At 46.3% G+C, this 24,321-nt stretch overlaps 1 protein-coding gene across 5 annotated transcripts in view; it reads left to right on the plus strand.

The window, feature by feature from the left end:
- The window catches only part of LOC135399242 (uncharacterized), a 162,268-nt gene that overhangs the window by 113,453 nt on the left and 24,494 nt on the right, over nucleotides 1–24,321 (plus strand). For all 5 annotated transcript variants that reach the window (XM_064631057.1, XM_064631056.1, XM_064631058.1 and 2 more), the window contains one exon: nucleotides 9,852–9,910. The gene's annotated coding sequence lies outside the window, so the exon portion shown is untranslated. The remainder of the gene's footprint in view (nucleotides 1–9,851; nucleotides 9,911–24,321) is intronic.

Consider the following 24,321-nt stretch of genomic DNA (forward strand, 5'->3'; position numbering starts at 1 on the left):
AATCCATTTGTTTGGCCCTACAGATGCCATATGTATTTGCTGCAGACGGATCCTTCTCAGAAGGTCGAAATCCCATTCCGAGATGATAACCTATTCTGGTCGTGTGGCTGCTTTTGTATTGTCCATCCGCGGGGTCCGCAGCGGGGGGTCAAAGTCCCATTATCGGTGGCGCAACCGAATGTGCTCCCTGAATATCGATGGCCAGTCCTACTCCTACGCGACAAAGCACAAGAAACTCCTTCGGTCCGCGCCCTCTATACATGCTCATCGGAAATAGACGTCTATCTTTTGTAAGAGCACCGCTTTCCTACCGTCCAGGGACACACCTGGAACAGTAAGATTACCATCATTATCAACGGAAAGTGGACATTGGAAAGAAACCGCGCGCAAGGTTACAACTTAGGGAAGAGCGATATATATGTCCTTTGATATTTGGACATCGGCAGAAATTCACGGGACAGCCCTTGCGCTGAGCCTGTGGTCGTATCCACCAAACCGCAAAGCCAAACCAACATCACCTAGATGCAGAAAGCCCGCGCGCTCGTCGACGTGACGTAACAATTATAAGAGTCAGCCAATCAAGATCGTGCTTTCAACGGCCGTAGCCAATCACGAATGTGCTTTCAGCGGTCGTGTCCATGGAGAAGAACCGCCGTCGTCTGCGAGTTGTGATTGAACGTCCTCGCGGACTAAATGGGAAAACTTGGAAATAAAGCGCAGAACGGTCTCAGTCTTTCTCAAAACTGATTGTCTGGAAAGCGTCTTGCACTTTTTGTCTAAATATTTAGGTCTGCAGATTTCGTGTGAGCTGCAATCATTTGCCGGTACTTGAATTCGCGGAATGATGAATCGCAGTAGCAGACGAATTCTGCCTCTTAATTGGAAGAGAGAGAGGAGGCAATGCGCATGCTTTCTCTATCCAGGTGGTACTGGCCAAACTGCCCATGTACACCGACATATAGTGCTGTAGGATGACTTCGTTCTTGGTAAAGCGAAAAGAATCACGTTGAAATGTGATTGCAGTGAGGCAGGTGTTGCAGTGTTGTTGTTGGTGTTGTGGAATCACAGAACGGCTAAAGCTGAAACATTCATCGAGGAATAGAACAGAGGAGAGACACCAGATGCTCTGTTTCAGGCGTGCTTTCATTCACGGATCATGTGCTACGATGCGCAGGCGCGAATGAATCAAGTGAATTATTTGGATTGCACTGAAATGGTTTCTGCGGGAGACATCCTCTCCCTTCTCTCTCTCTCTCTCTCTCTCCGGATAATCCTTATTCGCGCGTCGTTGACGAGGGAAGTTGATAGTGGAGAAGTTGTTCTAGAGGGCCATTTTAGACGTATGTATATACTTTTGATGCATTTTGGTTCATTTTACACCTTGCTGACGTGTGTAGCTTGAATATCGGCGAACGGAATCTTCGCTGACCTTGTAGTCAAGTTTAATAACTGGACAGCGTACGATGACTTCCCGGACTTGGTGTTCGGCCTAGTGAGGCCTGGTTAGTGACGTAGTTACGTCACCACATAAGTGGTACGAACTAGGGCATACCAAACAGGATAAATTTTTACATTGGCTCCCTCGTTCCTCTTTAGTGAATGTGCCCAGAACGGACAAGGCATTTGTGTGCGCATCCAATCGGTGTCCGACCGCAAATGACCGTATCACCTGATCCTGTGACATCATAGACCGGCATAAGACACGTATAAGGTTCAAATACACGTCATAGAAAACGTGGCACCACGTGACGAGTCTGCATTGACGCCATTGCCATTTTCTGGCGTTCGGAATGTGAACTATACTGTTAAAGTAACATTCGATAGTGTAGAAGGCGAACGCCAGAAGTCCTGTCGAAAATGAGGAAGGTTGAAAATCAAATAAATAGCACTAAATAAAACAATCTTAACTGGCAATTCGATTACAGTTAACAATTTTATTATTTTTAGATTTTACGAAGCTGTCTTTTGCGTTTCACTATCGCATCTTTTTTTCTTCTTTCTTTTTCTGCTTGTGCTCTGTCGGCAAGCAGTACTCTAACTACTTCGAGGGACTTTTGTGAACAGCTGTTGAGCATTGTGTTGATACAGCCATGAACGCTGAATGACGATGTAGCGTTTCGCTACATCACAAAATGTTCTTTTCAACAACGGTGTCCAAGCTTTCAATCGAAAAAGCGGTGTTGCATATCTTCGCAATTTTTTATTGCTGTCATCCGAGCAGCTGCTGTCGTCATCTCTCATCTCATTTTCGCCCAATCCGTATTTATGAGGTCACGTTCTCTCGATTCTCACGTTCTCACGATCTTCTCGATTACTATTCTGAACAGGTTGGAGGATTATCTCGGAAGCGCCGATGTGCTTACTTGAGCGAGCTCTCCCGTTTATTGCGTGTGTCAAGTTTAATGCGCATCTTTACACTAAATTGGATCGCGCTCTTTAATCGCTTTCATCCCTGGGGGATGTTTAGAATGACGCATAGGGATCCACATCAGTGTTGCGGAGTTAAATCCATGGATTTGATTTAAATCCATCAAAGGGCTCGTGGATTTGATTTGGGATTTGATTTACGGGGAAAATATGGCGAGAACTTGGATTTGGATTGAATCACGTTTTTTCCGACGGAATTGGATGTGTATTTGGTCAAGCTCCTTAAGGGAAATGGTTGGATTTTGACTGCTGCAAAATTTGACGTTACCGGGCAGGCAGATTCTTTGTCAGTCGTACCCGAGGCCATCACTATAATTACGTTTTACAAGACATTTGGTCGAATTGCATTTCACATATGCTTACACATGACGCAATGCAACTCTTAATGAGGAGAAGATTTTTAAAAAAATGTTTGGATTTGGGATGGCTTGCCTTGCATCCCGCCATCTCGATTCCCAATGTCCCGCCGAAAGTTTCGTTTCGTTTGATTTTTTGATTGCGTGATGCAGTCTACGGACACTGTCTGTAGACTGCCTCAAGCTTAAGAGGTGGTCTGTCTGTCAGGCAGACCACCTCTGAGGTCTATAGACATCTTTCCTTCCGAGCACTAATGGTACGTCAGGCAATACTCTCACACATAATCACATGGGCAGTTCGACGTCAAATTCGCAACGATATCACAGCTTTCTATGATTTCTTAGAAATGGAACGCATTGGAGAAAGCGCACCAATGGTTCGCTGAGCTCAGGCAAAGTACGTTCGAGAAAAGGACTACCATACATGCATTTTGTCTGCTTTGTTCCCATCTCATCATCGTATCTCTATGTGTGTGTGTGTGTCTGCTTTGTTAGCTCTGAACTGCGACTGATGTCGCGTTCTCGTGTCCCAGAGATTGCTAAAGTAAGTCCCGAAATGTGCACATGAGAACCAGTCGTATGAGGTCATTGTGTCCACGAACAGGAATGTGAATGTTGGTTCGCCTTTTTTCATAGTGGCTTGCTTATGCCACCGCAACTTGATGCCACCGCAGAACTCGTACCGCAAGAACGAACGACGAAATAGTCCTCTATTTAAGCGAGTGTACAGTAGATGATGATGTTCCCCCTCTCGGCTATTGGATGTCCACAGCGGCCTGCTACTCGCTGCTTTCGGAAGTAGCGAAACATGTATTTGCGGTACCTGCAAGTTCTGGAGCAGTTGAACGAGTGTTCTCTGCAGCCAGCCTGATCAAGACCGCGAAAAGAAACAGGCTGCATCCAGCATGGAGCAGCTGGTCTTTCTAAACAAAAACCTGAGAGAATAAGACTGCTTACGCGTGTTGGGCGGAGGTACCATTGAGTTAGTTATAACACAACTGCGGTGTGCAGCACGCAGCCCTCATCACATTTAACGTAACATACATAATTCCCGACAGGTGGCTTAATCATGTGTGCCGAGTAGGCGTATTTGACAAATATGTTACTCCGATATCCACGTGAAAATAAAATTCTCGTTTTCAACCTTCGCATCGCTATGTTGGCTGTTCATACTCTCCGCTGCAGGTGATAGGCGTTTGTACCATGTCACGGGTCTTATCCAGCGAATGCATGCAGTAATTGTACCTTGTAGACATGGTCAGTTGCATGCTACAGTTATTTCGGGAACTTTAAGCTCCGGATTCGTTGACAGATTTGATAAATCCGGATTTAAAACCGGATTTGATATAGCACACCAAAACAAATCTGGATTTAAAATTATTTCATTTGTCGCCTCAAGTTTAAATCCGGACTTGATTTGGATTTGAGTTGCGGTGTTCCGAAAAACATGGATTTGATTTAAATCCGATTTGACTCGTCAAATCCGCAACACTGATCCACATTGCGCTCTGTATTTCATATTTGCTACTGCTTTTATCAGTTTATTTACCCTGATACAACTTTTCTCTTTCTCTTTTTCTGCCCTTCTGTTCTCTTTTTTTTTTTCTGTAACGATGAATCTTGACAAAAAATAGTTTCACGATCTCTTCAAAAGTATCGGTCATGTTCAACATAAAGAACGACTTCGCGGGAGTTTTAAGAATATATTTTCTATAAAAGTTTCCTTCAGCATCCTATATGCCATTCCTAGGTTGAACTCAACCATGTCGCTGTGTCTGAGATCGTTTTTTTTTTTTCTTTTTTTTTCTTTTTTTTTTGGGGGGGGGGGTTCGAATGGCTCGACGGAGCTTCGACATTTTCGACATATTCGAGCAGGTTCGCATGGTTTCATGTCATTTCAGGTGTCAAAGCGTAGACAGAAATATACGCCGCAAGCGTATATAAAGAGTTATAAGCCGCTGGAATATATATAGAGAAATATAAGCCGGTCTTCATGTGTTGCTGCAACAGCTAGCGACAATGCCATTACCTTCACTCCTTGCGGCTGTTTAGCGACACCCCTGGGATCGGGAAAAACACTGCATTACTTTCCGTGTGTGGGAGCTCTGTTGGAAATGATCCGGGTGGAATGAAGGTATGTGGAAGGTGCGGAGAATACCCGTTTTATCCTATTTTAGCTTTAGCACGCGTCTCCATGACGACCAGAACAATGAGTGGCTGCTCCGATTGATATGAACAGTGTTCCGATTATATGACATTTGCCGTCGGCGTGCATTTCAGTGGCGAAATTCGCCAAAATTCACATATGCATACGTGAAACTTGCGCGTGCGCAAACGTGTCGAATATCCTTCAAATTTCTCGTTGGGATTCTATTTTTACAGCGGTAGCTGTTAAGGGGAAGGTCTTGCTTTCTTTCATTATGGGAAATTTTAGGAGATGCCAGCCTAGACAAGCTGGCTTGCTACTACTGAAGAAGGTCTCGGGAAATCAATGTGGCTGTACCACAAAACCCTCGGTTTCGGTGATGCAAAACAAGTGAAAATAGCCTAAAAACAGTTTTGGCATAGTCAGAAATGGTTACGTTGTCCCGGAAAATGTCCGAATTTTTCAGCGTTTCCTGTCCCGCTTTTGTCCCGGTTCTAGTAATATTTTTGTCCCGCTAATCCCAGCTCTACACATCGCCACTCACATCACAGATCACAAGGCAGTACTCGTCACTCTAAAGTAGTTTCGCATATATCAGCAAAAAAAGTGCCAACATCCACGCAACAGCTACCGCTGAAATCCGCGTCACACAATCGTAACCGTCCTGTAATTTTTTAAATATAAATTTTCATTTGCTTAAACTCCAGCGGACTGTATAAACGCAACTGCTCCTTGACGTCTCTATTGAAAAGGATGTGCCAGCATTACAGAGCGAACCATGCAATATCACAGTTTATATGTACTCCAACGTCGCCGTACCAGCACTGGAGAGATGTTTCGAACTTATTGAGGCTGTTTCGGCGATATCACAGACGCCCTAGAAGCAGAAACAATTGCCGACTAGGGAAGGAACAACATCTATATTGGTATCGATATTTCCCCAATACATGTTATCGGTATTTCGTCGAATGGCGGTAACTATCGGTAAAGTAAGTGTATTTTTTCCTCGGATATCGCCACAGAAAGTAGAGACAAATACAGATAAAATATTGATTCCTATCGATATTGATACATATCGATGAAGTATCTGCATTTTTCTCCCGGATGTCGATATATATATATATATATATATATATATATATATATATATATATATATATATATGTTTGTAAGTCAAACGTCGCCATGCCAGTACTGGACAGCTGTTTCGGCCTTCTTGGGCCTCATCAGCAGTACGCAGGCAGGCAACGTTTGATCGGATGGCGTCAGAAGGTCACGTGGCACGTGATGCCTCCCGTCAGGGTGTCATAGGACACCTCTGAAAGCCCAGTGCAAAGCCAGTCAAATGTATAAGGGGGAAATGGGGGAAATAAGGGGGAAATAAGGGGAAATGGCATGGCGACGTTTGACTTACAAACATATGCTATACGTGCAGCCAAAGAGCTCCTGCTAATTTTTTTCCCCCTTATACATTTGACTGGCTTTGCACTGGGCTTTCAGAGGTGTCCTATGACACCCTGACGGGAGGCATCACGTGCCACGTGACCTTCTGACGCCATCCGATCAAACGTTGCCTGCCTGCGTACTGCTGATGAGGCCCAAGAAGGCCGAAACAGCTGTCCAGTACTGGCATGGCGACGTTTGACTTACAAACATATGCTATACGTGCAGCCAAAGAGCTCCTGCTAATTTTTTTTCCCCCTTATATATATATATATATATATATCGATATCTTTCATTGACGTTTTACTCTAAGCTTATCCATATTCTGTTTCAGATGTCGATAGAAACTATCGACATCTGAACTGGATACAGCATCCGTTGGTAGCTCCAGTGCCATGCTAAAAACTGGGAGGTGATTGGTTCGAACCCCAATGACCGAGCTGTCCGAAGCTGTCCTGTCTGTTTCTCCGTTCTTTGTCCGTGTATCTTGCGCTCTTAGTTCAGATGTCCGAGGCTTTCTGGCTATCCGAACAGGTGTTCGGACTAGAGCCCTGCGCGGATGAGGTTTTTGGCATCCGCATCCGACCCGCATCCGCGCACACGTTATCCGCATCCGATCCGCAAAAATCCGCACGTTTCGAAAGACGCGTAAAGACCGCCGGAAGCATGTTGGTATAATGTCGGATGCCTCCATGCTGTCACGGAAGGACTCAGTCATGACGACAAGCAAAGGTAAACCTTTCAACAAACGCGATATGGAGAGACTTCTGGAACGCGTGGAACACTACCTCGTCGGCGCTCGCGCGGTTTGAGACGCCTGAATGCCTCCTCTCCCGTCTTGGCGCCGTGCATGGTCAAAGGTGAACCAGAGCATGCGCTCGCTGTCGGCGCGCAATACAGATAAATTGCGGGTGGAAAAATGAGAGCACGCGGTATATCCGCATCCGATCCGCTACCGACCGCTGCCTTCGTATCCGCATCCGATCCGCATGCGACCTCGAGCCAACCGCATCCGATCCGCACACCGCAGAAAGTGCTAAATTTTCATCCGAATCCGCAAGTATATTGCGGATATCCGCGGATATCCGCTTCCATCCGCGGATGGTGCAAGGCTCTAGTTCGGACCGCTCATTGTCACGGTTGATTCGCGGTTCTAACACAGACACACACACAATAAAAAGAAGAAAAATAGAAAAAATATCCAATCCGGGCCAACCCGCAGGCACATATGTACAGAGTGGAAGTAAACAGTGAAACAGTGATTTGTAAAACGTTAAAAGGGTTTAACTGAAATGAGTGACACGGCGTGGTGCCACATGTAGCCGCTGACGCTGGGAACCCTAGCCAACTTCCGGTTGTGCCTTCTGTTTGTAAACAGTGCAAGGGTGAATATGGAACGTCTGTGTATTATCAGGGAATAAGTTGAAAAACACGGAAGCATCAATCTGGAGGCGATTGTCAGACACGTATTTCCTGTATCTCACTGTCCTGAAGCGGGTCAGTAAATTACAATTGCCGTCTTGAACGTTCGTGAGAAGCTGCATGGTTCGTTGCATGCATGTTGGCATATCGCGTAAAGGGGGGGTTCAATTTAAAGGCTACTTTTATTGGTGGCGGGGTGCTAAACATCTTCATAAATATACGAGGCGGCTTTTCTTTGTTTAACGCATTGTGACCGCAACAAGTCGTTCGGCTATCGACATCATGCTTTTGCTCATATCAGGCTAGTGCTCTTGCAAATGCAACATTTATGAGGACACGCGACGAGCAAACATATTACGAGGTGTTTCTGCAGCAGACCAGCACTCAAGAAACCATTATTCCACTAGGCACGCATGTGGGCGTTCTCAGGGCCACTGCAGAATAAGGGTTATATCCCTGCCGCCGGGAAGGTATCGGAATCACGATGGTTTATCCACACGTTGAAGATCGATCTAATGCGCTTGACAGAAGGGTGAGAAACCCCCTCAAAGTTCCTGACTTGCTGAAAGGGTGGCTCTTCGCTGAACCGCATAGAGACACTACACCGCGGGCACTTTCGTCCACACTTGGTCTTTATTGCGAACCATATCATTATCCTTTCTTTCACCGGTAACTGAAAGACAGGCACGGCATATCGTTTGCTTCACTGAGCGGCAAGGCACCGGTCCGAAGCCCAATACTCGCCAGTATGGGTGTTAGTCGTGTGTACATGTTGAACTCCATCATCATCATCTCTGTTCATCATCTATCATCTGTTTGTACTTTCTCTGTGTAAGCGTACTGGGGTTGCCAGTTCGACTTCGTCTAAACTCGCATCCCCATTTACCAAGGCACTCTTCGAGTACCTCAAGGCCACAGAAATGATGACCGCCCTCTGAAGCACAGGCGGCAAGCCTCACCGCCCGCAGCACATCGTTCCCATCGCGGCTTCTCCCGCACCTGTTTTTTCCTCTTTCTCTTTCTTTTTTTTTAAGGAGTAGCAAGCCGGCACTTACCTGGCTGACATCTCCTTTGTGTGAATAAACATATACCCCCCCATTTATTTTTTTAAATTTTTTTTATCACATCACCATCACCATCGTCTGTGTACAGCCTAACCTCAGCCTATATTAGCAGTGTTTCTGATTGCGGGGCAACTTCTTAACCGTGGCATCTTCGCGGCATAGGTCAGAAAAGGCAAACGCGTAGTATACTTTAGACATGAATGGGATATCGGTCTGTGGCAAAAGATGATGATGATGATGATTTGTGTTTTATTAGCGCATCGACAACTATCTGCAACCGCATGAAGGCGGCCATAATGCGCCGAAGCAGTGGTGATGATGTGAGTAGTTAAAAATGGAGACAAAAGAAAATCCAGATGAATGTGCAGCCTGTAGGATAGCGTTCGCCGTGCACATTTCAAATTAAGAAGGCATCATTTCCATAAGCAGACAGTCGAGCTCCTCGAATACAAGGAAGTGGACAGGAAGTGTTTGAGGTGGACAGGACGACATGACATCTCAGGCCATCCTGTCAATTTCGTAGTGTTCGTCTGTCCGTGTCTTGCCTCAAACGCCTTCTTCTCATACACACCAGCTAGCTTGCCTGATCATACTTTGTTCGCATTTCCAGTGTTCGTTGTGTGCGCATTTGCGAGCTGTACGGCGCTGTGTTTATGAGTAAAAGCCCCTTTACTGCTTTTACACTTTCAGATCGCGACAGCGCCGAAGAAGCACGTCCCAGTATAACTTTTTCGATTTTACACCGTTCTATCTCCATTATCTGTTCCTTTAAATAGCATCGCTATTCGCGCAAAAGAGAAAAAGCTTTCGGTGTCAACTTGACCCCCACTCTCCCCCGCTTATTTGTGACACTCTCCCGCAGCATCGTTGGCATTCAGGCAGCGTGAACGTTGAACGGAGGTCACTGAGGGTCATTATTTTGACGCTGTTGCGCTAATGGCATCGTGTCGTTTCCTCATCTGACTGTGTTTCTTTTCTTTCTTTTTTTCGCAGCGCGCTCACAAAGGACTGGCCGGAGAGACCTGCAGCAGATTCAGTGAGTACAAAAAAAGGTGAGCATTGTTTTCAGAGGGACGTTAAATACGGGGCGCCGTGTGATGAGCTTTCATCGCACGTTAAAGAACCCTCAGGTGGGCAAAAGCAATCCACAGACCGACCGCTGTGGCGTCGCTCATGATCTCAGTTGTCTCGCGACGTAAACACCCAATTATTATTATTATTATTGCATTGTTTTCATCATCTGCTTGTCGGCGTTCCGCTTGTCTGGAGCGCTTTGTTTTTCGCACAGCATAATGCGGAGGCGGCCAGTTTGCCAGTTTGCGATCCACGACCCTGATTGTTGCCACGACTATATTTCTTTATTGTTCGTTCCTACCGGAATGGTCAATTTTTTTTTTCCACATTATTTATTCGCGTCATATAGCAAACCGCCCGTAGGTAGAGTGGCGCCCTCTAGTGAATGTCAAAACTAATTCGCGCAGTCGTATCGAAAGTTCCCGGTTTGAGCGTTATCGCAGTCTCCATGTTCGCATTCCGATTTCAGAGCATGCTAACAAACATAAGTTACTGGACGAGCAAAGTCTATAGTCGAACATTTGCCCCTTTTATTCCATTTGTGTGCAGATTACATGTTGTAGTTTAAAAAAGGTTTTATTTGTATTTCACACTATGCCTAAAGGCGAAAGCAGGAGTAGGTATAAAATACAATACAGGGACACTGAGAAACGGGCAGCGCTATTCAATCTGAGGGGTATATAGACACAAAAACGCGATCCAAAGCATGGGCGCCCCCATTACTGCTGCCACCCCGTGGTAGTCACGGGAACTGTGGACTAGTGGATTACCGCATTACCGTTTGCAGAGTTCCTTCATTTTCTCGTGTTTGATGTTCGTTCATTTTCGTGTTCTTTCGTGTTAATTTCGTGTCCGTTCATTTCCCCGCGCTTGGGAACCAGTGTAGAAAAGATATATCGCATCGGCCAGCACTCCTCACGTGAACAACTGCGTGCATATCGCACGCGGAAACAAGCGATCTTCTTTTTCCTTGATCTTGATCTCGAACATTGATACGCTACTCAGACGTTTACCGGGTGACTAGTTATATGGAATGTTACGTTATCGTCAGTCATGCTCATTAAAGACGGCGGCCGCCAGTATTCATCCCAATGGGAAGAGGCGAATTTAGCAGTCCACCCCTGTTGTGTCGTCGCTGGGAACGAGACTCAGGAGCGCACGCACGCACTGGTGGTTTGAGAGTAACTCTCTTCTTCTGCCTATTATAAGAGACTACTAGTTGATTGTTGATGACGTCACCATAGAGTTATCCTACATACGGAAACCAATGGCAGCATGCACGACTCAGGATCCTATCCGTTGATTGTGTGCGGTAGATACGATACTTCGGAAGTCGGTTTATCAACTGTCTACTAACGCTTCCTACAGTACGATGTAAGCAACGGAAGGCAAATGTTATCGAGCTAGTTACTACACACACGAAGTAAAATGAAATCAATGAAAATATTGTCACCGGGTGCTTTGCATCGCTAATTATGACCTAAGCGTCATATATCTCGAAAGGAAGAAAAGATATGTCTCCGTGTTTATGGGTACAACTCCAGCGAACCGGTAGAGAAGTACGAAGGGAGTTACCTTAGGACAGGAGCCGCCGATATTTCGAACAGAGACTGTTCTTCTTCTGGGCCCAGAAGAAGAACAACTCCCTTCCCCTCCCTTCCCCAGAAGAAGAGGCAACTCCCTTCGTATATCTCCGTGTTATTCGTCGTGACATTTGAAAGCAGCATGCCGCACAACGAAAGCAAAAAGGGTGTCCCGTCCGTCGATTGGTTGATTTGTAAAAGAAAAAAAATTGAGATGTTAGTCCCGTCCGTTGACCCGTGTCCGTGTGGGTCTGTTTCGCACTTCCTTATAGCCTCGTTCTTTTTTTTTCTTCTTTTTTTTTAATATTATGAGTTCTAATCACCAGCTCGCTTGCTTTTTAGCCTTTCTATCCGTGCGAGTGCCGACTCTTCCTAACACACATCACGGTCAGACACTTCCATTTGTTCTCTGTCGAGAGGTCAAGGGTTAAGCCACTGGGGCATCATATCACCGGTGACTGTAAGGGAGGAGAAGTTGTCCTTTCTCATTTTTTCTTTTTTTTTGGGGGTGGGGGAGGGGGGTGGGTCCGTTTTAACACTGCGAAGCAACTGTATAGCTATGAACACGAAGCGCATTCTTTTCACTTGCACTGGACTGCCCTACCGTGGACTCCACGCAAGACGGGTTTTCGGGAGCTGCACTTTCCAGCTGAAAGGAACTTTATTAGTAATGCCTTTCTTTTCAACAGGAAAGTGCAGCACGCAAATAACCCAGTTCAGATCTGGTGCAGGAGGTGCAAGCGAAAAGAATGCACCTACGGTGTATAGGGACGTTCGCTTGGAGTTTAGCAGCGCGACACTAGCGCCGCTTTTCTCCCCTGGTGGTACGGGGAGGCAAAGTTTCAAAGTAGACTCGTCGGGCGACGAATGTGATTACGTGCGCTGTGCGCGACCTTCCACCTGCTTCCGTGCAATATCTGAGAATGTACAGCCCGTGGAACGGGAAAAATAAAAGCCTGGACCACGTTAGTGTTATAAAATGTACGAACTGCACAAAGAACACCCGAGCGTACCTGTATCATATCTGTTTTTCTGTTTTTTTTTTTTTTTTTTGCTTATAAACTTGAGCTGTTTAGTCTTTTGTATCTGCTTCGTGCTCCACGCTCAGGTACTTTTATATATATATATATTTATATATATATAGGGGAGAAAAGACACCAGAGACTGAAGTAGGGAGTAGGGGAAGTTATTTATTAAGCTGCATTTAAACTAAGGGTCTGGGGAAGTCTACGTTTCGGCGGAAGCTCCGCCTTCTTCGGGACGGAGCTTCCGCCGAAACGTAGACTTCCCCAGACCCTTAGTTTAAATGCCAGCTTAATAAATAACTTCCCCTACTCCCTACTTCAGTCTCTGGTGTCTTTTCTCCCCTATCTATATTCAACATCCTGGTCGTTCGAACCTAAATTTTGTAGCGTATTTATATATATATATATATATATATATATCTTGAGAAGTTGGAGTTGGATCGGACGGCTACGTAATTATAGTTGAAATAAATGGGAGACAGAAGACGAAAGTAGGGGAAGTAACAAAAAAGGGGTTTATTAAAACTTAAAAATCATAAAAGTTAGGGAGGATGTCTACGTTACGGCGGAAGCTCCGCCTTCTTCGGGACAAAAGAGCTAAAGAGCTAAAGCTATTTAGCTCTTTTGTCCCGAAGAAGGCGGAGCTTCCGCCGTAACGTAGACATCCTCCCTAACTTTTATGATTTTTAAGTTTTAATAAACCCCTTTTTTGTTACTTCCCCTACTTTCGTCTTCTGTCTCCCATTTATTTCAACTATATATATATATATAATGAATTTCGTCCATCAGCTCGTCTGCGTCTACGCCATTCTGTCGTAGACGTAGACCCGTGCGTAGACCTATGTCTGGGGCTGCGTAGTACTATGTGAAAATCATGAGTAATGTGGATTACGCATTCATTTTTTTTTTAATTTCTTAGTTACATATTCTACAGATATAGGTGGAACAAATTCCTAGGCAGCGAGTGCGTGGCAAGCATAGTTGAAGTATGAGATGTCACGAGCGCATGTAAATCCCAAAATGATCAGACCTGTGCAGGATCCACCGGGAGTCATTGCAGTTGGTCATTGGATTATGAAAGTTGTATTGCACTCGAGACATGTCTCTCATTAAGTTAGTGCCTCAAAGTCAATAATCTCAGCCACAAAGACATTTAAATTTTTGTTCTGATGACTGTTCTGATCTGACTCCCATATTCTTCTCTTTCGAAACAGTCACGGATATATGATAAGTGGTAGCATGGTTTCGAGTAAGCAAAGAGAGAATGTAACGCTCATAAAAAGACCCTACTGGCTACTGACAAGTATGCATAGTGCTCGCTCCGTTCATTTTGTAAACTCCACCGGCTCTCGCACCTTCTTCGTAAACCCGAGTAAAACATTGGAAACCAGAGATATCCAACTGTATGCATTCATGCTTTATTCTTCAGTTAGGTTTCGCTCAGAGCTAGTAGATCTACGGCACCTGGGGAGCACCGGCATTTTACTCGTATTTCGAGCCTGTCCGATAATATTCTGCCATGCGCCAAAAACGCGCCGCTATTGACGGTTTCCCTTCTTCTGACTTGATGGGGAAACAATTCCCGGTCTCTTTTGCCTTATAAAAATCGTAACACAGCTTGGCCATTTTGACACAGCACATACCATGTGCGTGATCAGAGAACACGCTTCTTTGGAAAACTTAGCACTATCGCCACAAGTGGCGTTGACTGCCGTAATCAGGAGCGCCCTCTGGCCCAGCCCAACAACCCAATAGACACGGTGAGAGGACAACAAGAATGAGTGGAAGACCATAGGGGCTTAGTGCACGTCCAGGGCCGACGCCCGTCCGGAATGTCAATCCCGAATAGTGAAAACACTGAGTTCCGCTGTTCCGCTCTTGTGTCATTCAGGGGCGGATTTAATTGGGGGGGGGGGGGCGACCGCCCCCCTCTTACGGCTGTGATCCCTATGTAAAAACCCGATCTCCTGGTTGATGCTGTGCCGCAAAGCACGAAATTTCCTTAAGACCGCCCCCCCCCCTCCCCCCATGACAGGCCCTTAAATCCGCCCTGGTGACATTGCAGGGTAAAGACGACCACGTGAAAAGGTAACATCGCCTTTGTGTGAGCAGAATGTCCATTATACCTTCGTTATAAAAATATGTCCAATATACCGTCGAGTTCATCCTCTGCTTCGGTAGCACTCGGACGATGTTTCGCATAATGAGCTGCTTCTGCGCTAAGAAGCAAAAGTGCCCTTTTCGTTTCATTTTTATCCAACGTAGCCCGAAAAATAATGATGGCAAAATTGCTCAAGTTTTCGGTGCGTCTTGGATATCAAATTCCTTTGACCGCTTTGATCCTCCCCGCTGTTTCTGTTGATCACTGGCGAGAGTTTTGCGTTTTATACAACTTTGACAATGTCAGCTAGAATTAGTACTTCGTACTGCATAGTCTTTTGGGGTATCTTTTTGCCGTCCGACCAGACGGCGTATGAAGAATTCCCGAGCGAGCGGGTGGGGAGCCGGGAAATGTGAATTAATGCGACGTCTCATGAAACTCGAAAACTACAATGAAAATTTATTGAACGCAGCCTCAAGATGGAAATTATCTGCGAGACTTCTGTCAAAGGAATAATAGTACTTGTCCTCGTGGGGCTTATATCGAAGAAAGATTAGGTACTAATCTTTCTTCGATATAAGCCCCACGAGAACAAGTACTATTCGAACTATTTCGGGATTCAAGTGTTTTCAGCTTACGCTTGGTGTTTTCTTTCTTTTTTTGGGGGGAGGGGGATAATCATTTAAGGTTTATCTCTTGTAATCCGCCACTTGCACAGAAACTGGCGCCTTGGGGAATTCTGTCCCGTACAAAAAGTATATAAATGGGTACTATGTCGTAGACAGTATCAGGGAGCTGATAGCAGGTAGCAGCGTACATAAAATATCTGCTCAGCAGTGTCCACGATGCTGATGGGAAAGGCCCGATCAAGAATGGGAAATTCTTTCACACGTTCAACATGCACTCTTTCACTGGCAGTTTCTCTTGTACTTTGAACACTGCTCTTGGATATCTGGGCTTCTCCTCTCACCCTAAATGGTGGATTGTACACTTCAATTCCTTGGGGGAGACACCGAACATTGAAGACCTTATCTACCATTATGGCATCACCCTCTTCGAGGCGATCTAACAATGCTCAACTCTGCACCATGTCCACATCAGATACGGACAACACAAGATCAGATACGGGAAACAAAGCTGATGTAAAGCCTGGGGTGGAGACAACAACTGGTGTTGTAATGTTTACAATGCGAGAAAGTTTGTCTCTGTGCATTTAGTGAGGGTGCCCTCCGGATTCTGACTTCAGTCGCATCGAGTACTAATCTTGTGTTAGGAAGCCTGCGAAGAGCTTTGGCAAATTCGTTTGTGTTTCCTGGACGGTTGGAAATGCTGTCATGTCTAGCAATTCTTCCTGTCTTTTCACAGCCCAAACTCACCGAACCCGTTTTTGAGGATATAACATATCACACGGAAACCTAAGAAAAAAAAAAAAAAGAACGGAACCTCTTGCCCTGCAGATAATAATTCGTACAGCCCTAAGAGACGCAATTCACAGGCATGGCTTGCAGCAGCGGCGAAATCGCGTCTATTTTCCAGCCGGTTCGAAACCCGACGGGAAGCACGAGGGAGAGGGGGATTTGCGCATGCGCCGTCTTTTTTTCGCAAGTCGCGGATGTTCTAGCGAGCCTTCTGCTTCCACCGCTTTATTCTATCTTGAGCCTTCTCTATCCATCCTTCCGTGTTCCCTTCTCTTCGTCGTCTGCCCGCTTCATCCTCCTCGGCTTTAGGAATCATCCTTCCGTGGACGATAAGGAATGACGTTGCTTATCGTTGCCATCTCTCTTTTTGCGTGGGCTCCTGTATAACCAACGGCTTTTAAGACGCCTCCTTGGTGGAGCGTCTTCCATACGACGAATGGACCGCAGAACCCAGCGCGATTTCCTGGTAGACCCTGCCGGACTAGCACCTGTTCCCCCACTTTAATGTCCGGTATCTTTGTATTTCGACGTTCGTCGAAATCCCTCTTCATGCGACCGCGGTATTTTTTCTTCTTCCTGTGCGGATCGCCGCCGTTCCTTTAAAGTAACGTGGCCGGTGATTCCTAGCTGCTCATCCGCGGGGAACACTGCAGGCATGTTGTAAGCTGCAAAATATAGACTGCACCCAAGTGCTGCAGTGTGGGACCGATTGTGGTGACGCACTGCTGCTTCCAGCGCGCACTTCCACCCTCCTCTAAGGTCATGGTAGACAGATATGTATTGGTTCAGGTCTCGCGGATTACTCTCTCTGCCGTTGGCTGCCGGGTGGGACGGAGTTGTGGGTCGGAGTTGTGTCCCTCATTGTTTGGCCCATTCCTTTAGTCGGCGACTTCTGAAAGCTGGCCCATTGTCCGACACAATAACTTTGGTAGTCTTGAACATCTCGCGTTCCATGAATCTGATGACGCAGGCGGAATCCTCTCACCCGGGCCGCGCTGCCACCATGCGTGTGCACTGGTCGATGGCTACCAAAAATGCCTGTGTACGCGCGACGCCTTCTCCCCTCTTTTTGAGTTCTGCGAAATCCAAATGGATGGTCTCAAGAGGTATACTCGAGTGAATAGGTAATATCATGGTATCCGTTGCCTGACGGTACTTCGCTTTATACTTCTGGCGTATTGTGCAGGATGCTATACGTACTTGCTTACGTCCGACCTCATATTCTTCCGTGTGAACCTTCTGGAGATCTTGTTTATATGTTCTCCAGAACCCATCGTGGCCTCCTGAGTCTGGGCTGTCGTGATAACGCTCGAGAACTGTTGGGACAAGCGTGTCAGGCACTCGTAGTCTGCCATCTTGTGGGTGCTGTTCTTCATATCCTTCCCATCGCTTAATGAGGTTCGCCGATTCCTTTGCTGGAGAGATCGCCAACCTGGAGTCATCTGCCATCTGCATCAGTCATCTGGCCCGAAGCGATGGAAATCGCTGGGGGCGAGGTCTGGACTGTAAGGGGGATATGGCAGTAACTCTCAGCCAAGTTCTTGTAAGGTGCGTGTCGTGAGATGCGCGGTATGCGGGCGTGCATTGTCCTGTAGGAGGAGGACTCCTTTGGTGATGAGGCCCGGCTGCTGCTTGAGCGCCTTATGCACATCCCTGAGAACCTGGCAGTAATACGCACTATTGATGGTGGTACCACTGGGCAGAAAATCAGCATGAACAACGCCAGCCTTGTCCCAGAAAACCGTAGCCATTACCTTACCCGCAGACGGGGTGCATCGGAACTTCGGAACCGGCTTTCTGATACTGGAGGTGTTCATGAATGATAGTGTTCAACGTTCCCACAGAAACGTCCGTCTTTCGAGCCAGTTCGAGACATGTTATCCATCGGTCCATGAGGATCAGGCGCTCCACAAGTTGAATGTTCTCAGGAACTCTGACACTGGACTCTGAGCCGCCCCAGCCGGGATCGTCCTGCACTGATGTACGGCCGTCTCGGAACCGTTTGCAGCACTCAAACGCTTTGCTACGGCTAAGTGTATCGTGGCCATACTGAGCCTGAAGTCTTCCGTGAATTTCAGATGACTTTACGCCTTCATTCACGAGAAACTTCATGACAATTCGCTGTTCGATGTGCGCGCTCACCTCGTTGTCGGCCATCTTGTCCAGCACGTGTCTTCTGTTTTGCACAAACTTTGGACCACCACGTGGTGAACGCGGAGGCCTGTCGCGTGTGAAAATGACGAAAAAGAAGTAGCGCGAGCCATTTGTAGACTCAGGAGACAGAAAGGCCCCGTTTGACTTAACACCCCTCGTACAATGATTAAAGCACGACCTGAGAAAGCCCAGAGCGTCGAGGTGTGGTGTCCCCCAGTTCGGAGCGAACTTTTGCGCAAATATTGGCTGCCGAACTGAAGGTCCGTTCAGCTTCTGCGCAAGGAGAAACACCTGTCAGCAAATATCTATACGCACGTGTAGACAGGGATCCTCTGCCACCTCCGGTCATAAAAAGTGCGATTTCCTCACGAAGGAGTGAGTCTGTGCATGTTCTGATGGCCTACAGGTGTTTGATTTTCCTGTCATATTTGCTCTCACGAAATCCCGGGATTTTCCGGATGGAATCCCGGGACTTCGGGACGTCAAAAATTGGCCGGGATTTCGGGATTCGAGATATCCCGATTGACAACCCTAGTGCCTCTTGATTGAGATCGAGGAAGCGCATGCATGGACTCGATAGTCGATGCCCTAGCAGACATCATCGCACATAGAGATTCCTCAGCTCGTGGTTGGTTCTATGATAAGAGTAATGTTCCTCGCCACTTTACGGTAAAAGTCGAATCGACCAAAGCTTTCGTAACACGCACACGAAAGCAGAAGACACGTCTGCTTTCGTCGCCAGTGCAAATGAAGAAATAAGAAACGTAAAATTCGTCTGTAAACTCGGAACACCGAGTATATGTATTTTGTGTATTTATCCGCGTTGTTGGCTTTTAGTAAGCCATCCACAGTCGTTCGTGACGTTTCATGGATGATCTGCTTGGCTTTGGTGTCAAGTATAGGTCATAAACAAAACGAATTGTTGGTGAAGTAAGATTTCAGATTAAATCCTCACCGTGTCTACTGCAAGTGCTTGTGAAATATACAGGATGGTTATATTTATCCTCTACAGAATTTTTATTAAAAAAAAAAGCTATGAGCCGTATAACTCAACTGCAGAAACGACATCTGTGCTGCTCTCATAGCTTTTTTTTTATAAAAATTATGTAAAGGATAAAAAATAAACACCTTGTATAAGCTGTGTCGCGGAAAGACACTGTATAGGTTGAAAACATAATTATCATCACAATATAAGAACGTCACATAGAGCGAGTAAGATGATCGCTGAATTAATGGGCATTGCGAATCATTAGGGTTGTCCGTACAGGTGAGGCACTAAATTGACATTGATGAAGCAAAAAAAAAAAGAAAGAAATATCAATATTCTCCGTATTTGTTGGAATCTTTTTCCGTGCAGCACACATTGAATTTGAATTTGTTAGAAAAGTAGTTGACGTCCTCGTGCACGCGCTTCCTGCCCTTGACAAGATTGAGCGGCTCAAATTTAATTCGGCCGCAACGCGTCCGCGTTATTTATTTAACCCTCATCTCTTCCTATCAGGGCCGTTTTATGCAGATGGCCGAAGAGCGACCCATTTTGCGCTGATGACGATGCAGCAAAATTTGCGCCTTAACATTCGGGGCTTCGCACTCACCAGTGGCTGGCTTCTTTTTTCAGAAAGCACCGCCTAATTGAACAGCGCAATCTTGCAAACGTGAAGTATGGTTTCTCGCGATATTGAAGCATTTGTTCGTTGCTTTAAGCAAGCAGACGTTCGCTCCAGCAATATGTTAGCTTAATGCACGGGTTGGCTTTCAGTTTCAAGTTGCGCTTTTTGTTTTGTTGCTTCTTTTTTTTTTCTTCTTCTTCTCTACTTTAGAAAGAGACTTTTTCTTATTTCGTTCCATCTGACGCAACTGCGGCTGTGAGTGCTAGGCAGACGTGCACTCTTAAAAACGAACTTCACCGCATAGCACGCTCCTAGCCAACCGTAATCTCGAATGATATCGTTATCTGCCCTGATTTGTTGAAAACGGGAGGCGTACGCCTATTTTGTGACAATTATGAACAGCATAAGTGTCACAAAAACGCGTACGCCTCCCGTTTTCAACAAATCAGGACAGATAACGATATCATTCGAGATTATGGTTGGCTAGGAGCGTGCTATGCGGTGAAGTTCATTTTTAAGAGTGTGGGAACAGAATTTCACCAAACAGCAACTTTATTTTTAAGGTGAGGAACGGACAAAAAAAAAAAAAAAAAGATGATAAAACCTGACACAAGGAACAGAAAAATAACAACACGACACGTGTCGTGTTGTTTTTTTCTGTTCCGTGTCTCAGGTTTTATCGTCGTTTTTACAATGTACCAGCTAGCCTGCACCCTCGCACTGTTACCATTGAGGAATGGAGAGTTTCATACTTCACCATACACTCTTAAAAATGAACTTCACCGCATAGCACGCTCCTAGCAAATCATCATCCCGAATGACATCGTTCTCTCCCCTGATTTGTCGAAAACAGGAGGCGTATCCTTTTTGTGACACTTATGCAGAAATGTTAGTTGTCATAAAAAGGCGTATGCCCCGCGCTTTCCGCAAAATCAAGAGTGATAGAGGTATATCTCTGTACAATGGTTGGCTTTCAGCGGGCTATGTGGTGAAGCTTTGTTTTAAGAGTGTAGCACGGTGAAGGCCAACCATCGCACATAATGATACCTTCATCACTCCTGATTTGTGGAAAGGCCCGGGGCGTGCGCTTCTTCGTGACAATTAAAATAACTGCATAAGTGTCACAAAAAAGCGTACGCCTCTCGTTTTTAACCAAACAGGGGTCAAGACAGCGCCATTCGGGATGGTGGTTGGCTAAAGGCGCGCTCTGCGGTGAGGTTCTGTGTTACTTTGAAATCGTCAACTCTCTTTTCCCCTTTTCTCCCTTTTTTTTTGGCTACAGTCGTGACGATGCCCACTTAAGTGCGGTCAAGCTACTTCGACCCCCCGCCCACCTCTGTGTTAGGGGTGTAGGACGGCACACTCCAGGAAAAAGTGAATAAATAGTGGCGTAATTGCAGCCTCTGCTCCCCTAGAGTGCAGTTACTTCCCATTTTGATCCCCCCCCCCCCGGCTTCTTTCGCTTATCTTTCTATGTTTCGAAGAAGGAGGTGGGCGTACGCCTTTTGGTGTCAGTTATCATATATCCAAATTGACACAAAAAGGCGTACGCGCCCACCTCTCTCCTCGAATGAAAAATGATAACCGTATCATTCGTGGCAGTAGTTGGCGCACAGCGTGCTATGCGGTGGTTCTGTTTTCAGAGTGTATTGTCACACGTGTATTGTCACAGAAAGGTGTATACGTCTCGTGCCTTCAACGGGAGCGATAATTCTGTGCAACGATTGGCTTTCAGCGTGCTCACAGTCCCTAAACTTCGCGTTAACTTACACTGTATTTAGTCTCAAAAGGGACTAATGGATGCGGCAATGTATCTAGTCCCCCAAAGGAGTAAAATTACAGGAAGGAAGGAAGGATAGGCGACAAGGGGTTTATTGTGCAACCTGGGAACGACTTCACGTGGAGCTGTGCCGATATTTCTGTGGAGGTCTTCAAGGGAAACCCGGGAAAGTCCAAGACTCAGCGCGGATGGGATTCGATCCTGCTAGTCATTGGCGGGACCTTGAAGGCAGGACCAGCTGTGCTATTGCGCACGTAACCAAACCGCTGGTAGAAAGGGTCGGTGTAATCTTCTTTGTTTTGCGGTCATGAACCATCAGTCTTTTGATCGCCTTCAGAAAGCGATCACAACCCGTTTCGCCTCAAAGCCTCCATCAACACGACCCATGTACATCTCACGTGTACGGTAAGGGATATCCGTGCAGACATCGAAACGAACACCATTTCAAATGCCCTTAGATCTCTGATGCATATAGTGGATCCGTTTCCCGCCGTCTCCTTGCGAACCTTCAAACCTGCGCTTCGGATGTGGGAAGTGCGGAATCCGGTATCGAAATCCTCGTGCCCGCAGTATCGGCCTTCCGTCCCCTTTGCCAGCAGGATGTTTGCCAACAGCTCCATGAGTGCATGTACAAATCCCCTTATATCTCTCGGTTCGCCGTCGCTACTTTCACTTTCCGCGCCACGGTTGGGAAGCGAAGCGTCGCAAGTGTCGTTCAAGGTTGATCGAGACCTTTGCTCGAGACAAATCAGTGAGAAACCGCGTATTCACACGAGCGACATTCGCCGCAGTAGCGGAAGACGCGAAAAACGTCATAGCCTTCTGAGCGCGAGCGCTCAACGTCTAGTGTTCACCTACACTGTTAACCGTGAAGAATATCGGGCAACGCAGTCGCAAGATATTCTGTAGCAGACGACAGGAAAGACGCTGACGGCGTCGTCTGCGAAGTGTCCTCTGCTAAGTGCGCAGAACGCCACTCCCGATATTCTGCACTGTGTGAATGCTCGCATAACACGGGACGGAACTTCGTCTCTGTGAGCAGTGTTTTTGCTTTTTCTTCCACTAGAATCTTCCGTGAGGATGTCGCTCGTGTGAATACACAGTAAATGTAATTGAGTACAACTTTCGGATGACGAAGTGCAGTCCTTCTCGGGTCAGCGGCGCGCGCAGTGCAGCGGCCAGCTATCATAGCGACGAGCAGTGTGTCTGTGGAACCGTGACGCATAATCGATTTTCTGGTGAAGGAGTATGTCAAACCAGCTGATATCTTGCAAAGATTACAGGCACAGTATGGGGAACAAGCGATGTCAAAGGGGAAGAGTGTACGAATGGTGCAGACAGTTTGGCGAAGGACGGGGTATGTGGTGACGAATGACAGAGATTTTTTGTTCTGAGAACGGCAACGGTATCAGGGGACGGAAGAGACCAGATCTTCTCATTGGGCCAACTTCGTAGCTTTTATAATTACAAAGTTCATTGTCGAAAGTTAATTGAGACATTGCCTCAGGAGTTTGCCGGTGCCTTTCTAAGGAGTGCACCTCAGCCTATACTATATTGCGATTGATTTCATCTCGGAAAAAGCGATATATCTATTTAAAAAAAATCTGTTCGCAGCTAGCTGGGACACACTATTTATTAGAAGAAAGAGAAAAAAAAAGGGAGGAAAGGTCAGCCAACCGAGAAGATGGAGCGCGTGTTGGTTGACATTTAACATGACGAGAACGCTAACGAGAGACACGGACACAGACGCGTCTGTTGTCTGTGTCCGTGTCTCTTCTTAGCGTTCTCGTCCTGTCATTTGTTTGGGCTTGAAGGAAAGACGTTCCACATAGATGAAGCCCTCCAGAAAGATGACCCGCAGTGGTACGACAGCAGCCCACTCCTTTCTAATCCAAAGGCTTCAAAGAGTTGCCACAGCGATGGCAGCTGTGCCTATAGGGAGTTTTCACCTATGTCACATTGTGACGTGGCATTGACGTAGAATCCTCGTAAGCTCCCCTCACTGGTGGTCACTTTTCGTGCTAGCGGCATTGAAAGATGACAAACTGCGCTACTTTTCAATCCGACAACCATAGTTTTCAGAAAAAGAAAGCCTAAAAACGACAACGACGAAGTGTCTTCGGGATAAAAGAAGGGTACGGGCGCGACCGGATTTCAAAACACAATTCAAGGCTTCGTTTTCGAGCAAATGCTAGATAATCTCGGCAGATGCGCCGAAAAAGTGACCACCACCATGGCGGCCAAACGCGTTCGTTTGACGTCATGTGAAAACACCCTATAGATGCGCGCTCAGGGTGTCTACCAACCTGGAAAACAGGGAGTAGTCAGGGAATTTCGATGTGACTGGAAAAGTCAGGGAATTGTCAGGGAATTTGGCTAAAAAGCAGCTGAAGTCAGGGAAAATTGCAGACAAGAACCGTGATGATGCGCGGCGAATCGCGAGTGCCGACCGGTGGTTGAGAGGCGATGCCGCAGTAACGTTACTGCGGGTAGCAGTTCACCAGTATGACAAGCTCTGACAGAGAAAAGTAGGGTAGCCTCACTAATACTTAATAAATGGTCTGTTTTATGTTGGATCTGGTATCAAAATGTATGAGCAGGCACCAAGTTCCCTTTTGTTTTTATAAGGGAATTCGCTAGAAATTGTCAGTGAAAACCTGGAAAAGTCAGGGAATTTGAAGGCTGCAGTTTGGTAGACACCCTGGCGCTGTGAATACG

Source organism: Ornithodoros turicata, chromosome 6 (assembly GCF_037126465.1).
Source record: "Ornithodoros turicata isolate Travis chromosome 6, ASM3712646v1, whole genome shotgun sequence".
Classification (NCBI taxonomy): domain Eukaryota; kingdom Metazoa; phylum Arthropoda; class Arachnida; order Ixodida; family Argasidae; genus Ornithodoros; species Ornithodoros turicata.